Source organism: Benincasa hispida, chromosome 12 (assembly GCF_027475165.1).
Source record: "Benincasa hispida cultivar pf3 chromosome 12, pf3_genome.v1.1, whole genome shotgun sequence".
NCBI classification, from domain to species: Eukaryota; Viridiplantae; Streptophyta; class Magnoliopsida; order Cucurbitales; family Cucurbitaceae; genus Benincasa; species Benincasa hispida.
The window spans coordinates 52,137,075-52,145,552 of record NC_143489.1 but is presented as its reverse complement, the minus strand read 5'-3'; the positions used below and the strand labels follow the sequence as shown (position 1 = coordinate 52,145,552).

Genomic DNA, 8,478 nt, shown 5'->3' with positions numbered 1-8,478 from the left:
AGCTCTAACCACCTTCTTTGCCTGATGTTCAACTTCTTCTAAGTGAAAAAGTACTTTAAACTCTTGTGGTCGGTGAATATTTGTATCTTCTCTCCATATAAATAGTGCCTCCAGATCTTGAGAGCGAAAACCACTGCTGCTAATCCATCTGGTATTATAAGAACTGGGGCTGAAACACCCATCTGTTTAAGATCTTGGAAACTTCTCTCACAAACCTCATTCTAGACAAAAGAGGCTACCTTCTGGGTCAACTGATTCAATGGGGCGGCTATGCGAGAGAAGTCCTTTACAAATCGTCTATAGTAGCCTGCTAGCCCCAAAAACTATGTACCTCACTGACTGTGGTCGAACGAGCCTAACTCGTAACTGCCTCAATACTACATGCCCTAGAAAAGACACCTTCCTTCGATACTACATGCCCTAGAAAAGACACCTGCCTCAGCCAAAACTCACATTTAGAAAACTTAGCATACAAATTATTGGGCCTCAACATCTCCAGAACTTTCCGCAAATGCTTCTCATGTTCGGCCTTTGTCTTGAAATAAACTAAGATGTCATCAATAAAAACAATCACAAAGGTGTCAAGGAATTCCTTGAACACCCTATTCATCAAATCTATGAACATTGTTGGGGCATTCGTCAGACCGAATGACATCACTATGAACTCATAATGCCCATATCTCGAACGAAAAGCTGTCTTGGGTATGTCACTATCCTTTATTCTCAGCTGATGGTATCCTGACCGGAGATCAATATTTGAGAACACCATAGATCCCTGCAACTGGTCGAACGAGTCATCAATCCTGGGGAAGGGATACTTGTTCTTGATTGTTCACGCTTCCCTGCAACTGGTCGAACGAGTCATCAATCCTGGGGAAGGGATACTTGTTCTTGATGGTCACCTTGTTCAGCTCTTTGTAATCAATCCACAGACGTAATGATCCATCCTTCTTTTTCACAAACAAAATGAGTGCACCCCATGGTGACACACTAGAGCGTATGAAACCCTTATCCAACAACTCCTACAATTGGACCTTAAGTTCCTTTTGCCATTATGTACGGAGCCTTTGGAATAGGGGTTCTTCTTGGCTCCAACTCAATAGCAAAATCTATCTCCCGCTGCAAGGGTAGTCCAGGAAGATCCTTTGGAAAAATGTTTAGAAAAACTTTTATTGTTGGCTCTGAAGTCAAGGTGACTTCAGCCTCTCTAGGGTCGACCACACTGGCCATAAAGCCTTCGGCTCCTTGGTCAAATAGTCTATTGGCCTTTAATGTTAAATTCACTTTGGATAGGACCACGATCCCAACCCCTTTAAACTTAAAACTGGCTTCTATAAGAGGGTTAAAGATGACCTCCTTACGAGAGAAATCTATGATGGCATGATTAGCAACTAACCAATCCATGCCCAATATCACATCGGAATCACGCATATCTAAAATTATCAAGGTCACATCTAATGCATGATTTGTTATCTCTACCTGACATGCTTTTATCTTTTTTTGTAGCTAACATGATCTCTCCTGATGGAGTGGAAATAGACAGTGCAAAGGGCAAAGGTTCTGACCTTAACATGGCATGCTTTATAAATATGGAGGATATAAATGAGTGCGAAGAGTCAGAGTCAAACAAAACTAAAGCATAGTGCCTCAAAATGGGAAACGTACCTGTCACCATTATGCCTGACTTCTTGGCCTCATGTCGAGTGGTAAAAAACATACTACCTTGCTGCTGCTGATGACTCGGGCCTCCCTGAAACAAGCTTACGGGTTGGCTTCTGAGTTCAGGCATGTTTCTCCTTACGCATTTCTTTGACATATGCCCCTTTTGACCATATAAAAAATAAACCCCAGAGCCAGCTAGGCAACGTCCCCAATGTCGCCTACCACAAGTAGTACAGATCGACCTATCCTCCTTGGCAGTCACAACTTGGGAGCCCTACTGTCCCTATTGACGTGGAGCATTAACCGTGTTCTGGTTCCTTTTCTGATGCTTAGGAGCCCTTAGCTCAGCCTTCCTTTTCTGACCTGCAGAGGTCTTAATCCTGAGCGACTTTCTGTACTCTTCTCCCACCTGGGAGTCAACATCAATCCTCACGGTAGCCTGCAGTGTCGCAGCATATGTCTTAAGGTCCAAGGCATGAACCATACCTCGCAATCTACTCCATAGACCTTGGATGAATCTCTCTATGCTTGATGCTTCGATGGCTACTAGTTCATGAGCAAAGTAGGACAACTTATCAAATTCCTGCTCATATTTCTCCATCGACATAACTCCCTGTTTCAAGTTCAAGAATTCTGCCTGCTTGTTGTACTAGGTGTTAGCCGAAATATACTTCTCATAAAAACGCTCTTGGAACTGCTCCCAGGTTGAAAGTTCCCCACCAGTATCAATCATTTTCTCTACTAAACGCCACTAGATTTCTGCATTTCCAGTCAACGTGAATTCTACACATTAGAGCTTATGCTCTTTCGGGCACCTCAAAAAATGGAAAATTATCTTGATAGATGACAACCACATCTCTGATTTAGTTGGGTCCCCCAACGATCCATCAAAGGAGCAAGGGTCAAACTTTCTGAAATCCCTCAAATGCTTAGCCAGTAGAGACAGGCCCTACATGTCTCTATTCTGCGGTCAGGTCTGCTATAACTTCTCAGGTGGCACATGTTCCTCCTGAGCCTGGTTTTGGGTAGTCTGTCCTACGATGACTAGGTTGTTTTGAGGTTAAAAGAGGCCTCATGAGTGCATATAGCAAGAATGACCTAGACGTGAGGGTTGTCGATGGATGTGTGGTATGCAACAACCTAGGTGAAGGAGTTCAGCGTATGATTATGCGATGAATGAAATCGTGCACTAAGTAAAAGCTATCGTCCATCAAGTAAAGGCTATCGTGTATCAAGTAAAGGCCATTAAAGCACTTGGTTACTCTTTTAAAAATCTTAAGAAAATGAGGGATTTGAATAAAGTTTAGGGGATGAAGGGGAAATTCAAGAAGGATAAGATAAAACTAAGTTATAAAGCTTGAGAAATCCAATGTATTAGGCTGTTAATTTGTGATTTGAGGGATAAAAGGTGGGAGATGCATCGGCTAAGTATTGGACTGATTGAAATTAGGAGTTGTTGTCTGGAAATTGAAGGGTGGAATTGAAAGAGTTGAAGTTCTCTGCCTATAAAAGGGGAAGAAAGGGAAATGAGTTGAAACAGGCTCAATTGGAGCAATTCCTTAACGGAAAAGTAAGTTAAACCTTTGGAGAGTTAATAAGAAAGAATTTGGGGGAAGAAACTACTGGCCAGAAGTCACACGGAATTCATGGTGTTGTACAACTTTTGAGTAAATTCGTGGACTTAAAGAGTTATTTGAGACTCCAAATTTCAAGGTAAGATACTTATAGGGTTCCCTGGGAATTTTGTGGCTTCTAATTTGATTATTTTAAGTTAGAATTAAAAAAATTAAGTTATGAGATATTTTTTCCTGACAGCGAGAACCATGATAGAGTACTACCTCCGGATCGGTTGGGTTATCAGTGCCGCCTATTTCGCGACTGATTATTTGTAGGCTATGGGTGTTTGAGAAGGCCAAGCCTCCAGCTACAAAAAAACCCAAACATCAGAACCCACCCCATACCGCGCACCCCAGCCTAACTCCCCGCGCTCCCACAAATCAACACCCCCACCTCCCTCCATATTATACAGACGTCTACCCTTCATCAGCTGCCCCCCTCTGGCCGAGAGAGTAAGATCTCTCTGTGCTCCCGCCCCTAGTCCCCGCCCCCGAGCTCATGTACACTAACCTGAACACCCCTCTAGGACTCCTCAGTTAGGCCATTACTAGATAAATGCATGCATGGAACTTAAAACGACACCCTTTTATGGTGAAATAAATGCTAAATAAATAAGGTAAATTGAAAAGTCATTCATTAAAATCAAATATTAAAAACAAACAATAGGGTACCCATAAATCATAAAGATAATAAATAAGTCTGAAAACAATTCTTAATACTAAGTTTCAAACATCAAAACTGAAAGTTGAAAAAAAACATGAAAAGAAATCTAAATCTCATGAGCGGAAGCATAAAGTTGGTCCCAGTGGCTCGATCACGAATTTTGCTTGTCAATCGTCTGTGCATCTCTATCTTTACCTGAAATAACAACATGAGAAAAGATGAGTATAAAATACTCAATAAGTAACCCTGCTACTGGGGTCAGGCTAGGCATCTATGTCCTCTAGATGCTTACCTCTAGTCGGAACATATAAACTTCTCTAGTCCTCATAGGACATATACATACATGAAAAATTGATTTCTATCCTATTGTTGTTAAGTATATCCACTACCTCTAGTAAGCCCCATAGGACCCATAACCTCTGGTGAATCCCAAAGGAAATACAACCCCTGGTGAATCCCGAAGGAAACACAACCCCTGGTGAATCCCGAAGGAAACACAACCCCTGGTGAATCCCGAAGGAAACACAACCCCTGGTGAATCTTGAAGGAGACACAACCCCTGGTGAATCTTGAAGGAAACACAATCTCTGGTGAATTCCGAAGGAAACACAACATCTAGTGGACATTTAACTAACCAGTAAAGACACTATCACAGTCTTAACATCACAAGTATCACAACATGGTTCTATAACATACATATACACCTCAACATCATGGCTCTACAACATGCATATATGCCTCAATATCCTCATATCAAATATAACTTCATTGAATCAAGTATCATCTCATACTAGCATGCAAGTATCTACGTGCAAAAATAAAGGTTTCAGATCCTCATACAAGAACATATATCGGTCATACTATATTGTCTATCATGCTATTGTTCTGTCATAATATTCATCTATCATGCTAGCATATATCTAGTCCCTGGCCTGTGGGCAGTTCCAGTAGTAAGATTACTTACCTCAAATCGCAAGTCCAAATATTTTCCTCAAGCAACTACTCGATAATGAAACTCAAATTAAACCTATAACATAAACCCAACATTTAATTCACACTAAGGCCCAATTCCACCCATCAATTCATACAATCAACCCCAAAAATAATTTATCTAAAGTGTTGCTTGATCAACGGTCACTTCCAGACTTTGGCTCTAAAATCTCCATTAAAATCCACAAAGAAAAACAACCTCTAATTCTGATGGATAGCAACCTTAAATCTTCGAAATACAATAATTAGGTCATTACTTAATCCAATCATTAGTGGGTGTTCGAAGATCAACTTCAAAGACCCAAATGTTACCAAATTTCTTGTTGGAAACGAACTCGAACCTGCTAGACAGCACGTTGCACACTCCAAACAACTCCAATCTTGGATCTAAATTCCAAATATAATAGGTATCAACCAAAAAGGAAATCCAAAATTTAATGTGCAAACCACAACCTTCAAAACTCAACTGATCTTACCTAGAACTTACCAACAATTGTCGAAATCCGACAAACGACCGCGAAGGAAGGCAGTGACCGGCGGAGTTCGGTGGCTGGGCTCGGGCGGCGGGCTGAACGAGTGGCGAACGAGGCTGGGTTTTTGGTCGCGTGGGTCTGCAGCTGGAGAGAACGTGAATCGACGGCTGAAGCAGCGCGGCTAGAGCGGCGGGATCTGGTCGACCGTTACCCATGAATAATGAGCGGCGCGGTTGGAGTGCAGATCGATGGCTGGGGCGACTGGCGGCACGCGTTGCTCACGGATCGGGGCAACTGCTCACTAATGTTGGGCTCGACAGAAGACGTGGCAGTTGGGCGGTTTGGCAGCGAGGGGTTGGGGTTTCGGGAAGGGAGGCGCACGAGGAAGAAGAAATTGATGAATTTTTTTATATAAAATAATAATAATAATAATAATAATAACAACAACTTAGAAGGAAATAGAATAAATTTTTATTTTATTCTTTTCCTTATTCTACTTTATTTTACTAACTTCCTTTCTCTCCCAAAATGAAATTAATTCCTACCATTAATTTTTAATTGAATAATTTCAACGTCAATCCATTAATTTTCAAATTAAATAATTTCAACGTCAATAATTAAATTCCCGCAATTACACTTAGGTCCAAAAATTCCAAAAATGTCCTCAATTAAAAAATTACTGAAATTACATAAATAACAAAAATTCGAGGTGTTACAGGGTATGACCATAAATGAATAACTTAGCCACTGAAAATAAGAAAAATAAAGCTGGCCGAAATTCTTGATTTTAGGGTGACTAAAGATTGAAGATGAAGTTGACTTTTTGGGTTGACTAATTGACCAAGTTTGACTTTTAATTTTAAGCTTGATTAAGGTGTTTTTAAGCATAATTAGGAATCCAATTGGTATTATTATGATGCTTAAAACCTAAAATTTGAAGAAATTGGAATCTTAAGTTGATTTCAAGATAATTTGAGTGTGAAAGTGTAAAGTAAAACCCTAAAATTGGATGGTATTAGGGTTTGGGAAATATTAAGTCCTTTTAAGCCAAATTAATTGGTTTGTGACTATGCAAAGAATAAATAGGAGAATATTAACTAAATTTCAGGATTTATCAAAAACCTGTAGGACAACAGTTCAAAAGGAAAAAAAATTGATGGTCGCACGAGGAGTGAACGCATGGTCGCACGTGGGGTTGCACGAATATGAGCGCAAGACGGTGAGCGTACGATGAAGCTATGGAATGGCTAGATTGTTTTGAGGTTAGGAGAGGCCTCATGAGCACATATAGCAAGAGTGGCCTAGACGTGAAGGTTGTCGATGGATGTGTGATATGCAACAACCTAAGTGAAGGAGTTTAGCGCACTAAGTAAAAGCCATCGTGCATCAAGTAAAGGCCATCAAAGCACTTGGCCACTCTTTAAAAAATCTTGAGAAATTGAGGGATTTGAACGAAATTAAGGAGAAAGAGGGAAATTGAAGAAGGATAAGATAAAACTAAGTTTTTTGGGTTGTTAATTTGTGATTTGAGGGACAAAAGGTGGGAGATGCATCAGCTAAATGTTGGACTGATTGAAATTAGTTGTTGTCAGTTGGAGATTGAAGGATGGAATGGAAAGAGTTGAGGTTCTCAGCCTATAAAATGGGAAGAAGGGAAATGAGTTAAAAAAGGCTCAATTGGAGAAATTCCTTGAAGGAAAAGTAAATTAAACCTCCGGGGAGTTAGTAGGAAAGAATTTGGGAGAAGAAATTGTGGCAGAACGAGCAACAAAATAGAGGAAAACGCTGCTGGCCAGAGGTCACACGGAATTCATGGTGTTGTACAACTTTTGATTAAATTCATGGACTTAAAAGAGTGATTTGAGACTCCAAATGTCAAGGTAAGATACTTATAGGGTTCTTGGGAATTTTGTGGGTTCTAATTTGATTTTTTTAAGTTGGAATTAAAGAAATTAAATTCTAAGATTTCTCACCAGAAAATAGGTACCCGCGGTAAGTTTGGTCGATTTCAGGCATTTTAGGGCAAATTGGACGTTCAAGCTTTAAGGTAAGATACTTTAGATGATGGATAAGAGTCTTATATAGAATAAGTCGAGTGAGTATGACTATAAATGAATAATTTAGCCACTGAAAGTAAGAAAATAAAGCTAGTCGAAATTCTGGATTTTAGGGTGACGAGAGGTTGAAGATGAAGTTGACTTTTTAGGTTGACTGGTTGACCAAGTTTGACTTTTAATTTTAAGCTTAATTAAGGCATTTTTAAGCATGATTAGGAATCTAATTGGTATTATTATGATGCTTAAAACCTAAAATTTGAAGAAATTGGAATCTTAAGTTGATTTTAAGACAATTTGAGTGTGAAAGTGTATAGTAAAACCCTAAAATTGGATGGTATTAGGGTTTGAAAAATCTTAAGTCCTTTTAAGCAAAATTGATTGGTTTGTGACTATGTTAAGAATAAATAAGAGAATATTAACTAAATTTCAGGATTTATCAAAAACCTTTGGGACGGGAGTTCAAAAGGAAAACAATTTGACGGTGAATGGTTTGTATTTTTGAATGTTTTGATGTATTATATATTTGTACCAGTTTGGTAAATTTGGATGATCTGAAAATATGTTTTCTTGGATTATAATTATTGTTCTTATGTTTAGATGACTGTTTTCTCTGTGAGTCATGGTTTGGATGTTTGTTCCTATTGGTTTGACTGGAAACTGGAAATTATACCCATACATTATTAGCATACTTCATGGATGTTGGACTGGAATTGTCAGTATATCTGGTTGGAGTTATCCACGTGCCCAAGTATGTCTAGCAGAAATTTCCGACACGTGCACATTCGACCGATTGATTGGGGTACTGAAAATTGTTTCCTCAAACCGGTTTATAGGATTTGCTACATAATTGGAGTATTATGTAATCATGCCAACTTTGTCTCATTTATTAACTGAATGTATATATATTTGATGGTCGTATATGCAGTGATACTGCTTTCCCAAAAATGTTTTGGAAGCAAATATTATTTTAATTTTAACTTATCACTCACTGAGCACTCTCGCTCATGTTTTCCAAA

At 39.3% G+C, this 8,478-nt stretch overlaps 1 long non-coding RNA gene across 1 annotated transcript; it reads right to left on the bottom strand.

Annotated features, from left to right (window-relative positions):
* Nucleotides 1-3,891: 3,891 nt before the first annotated feature.
* LOC120068017 (uncharacterized) lies at nucleotides 3,892-5,823 on the bottom strand. Its single transcript, XR_016525122.1, has 3 exons — nucleotides 5,420-5,823; nucleotides 5,274-5,319; nucleotides 3,892-4,137 (listed from the first exon to the last, which is right to left on the bottom strand). It is a non-coding gene; the product is annotated as an uncharacterized LOC120068017 (long non-coding RNA).
* Nucleotides 5,824-8,478: the final 2,655 nt, after the last annotated feature.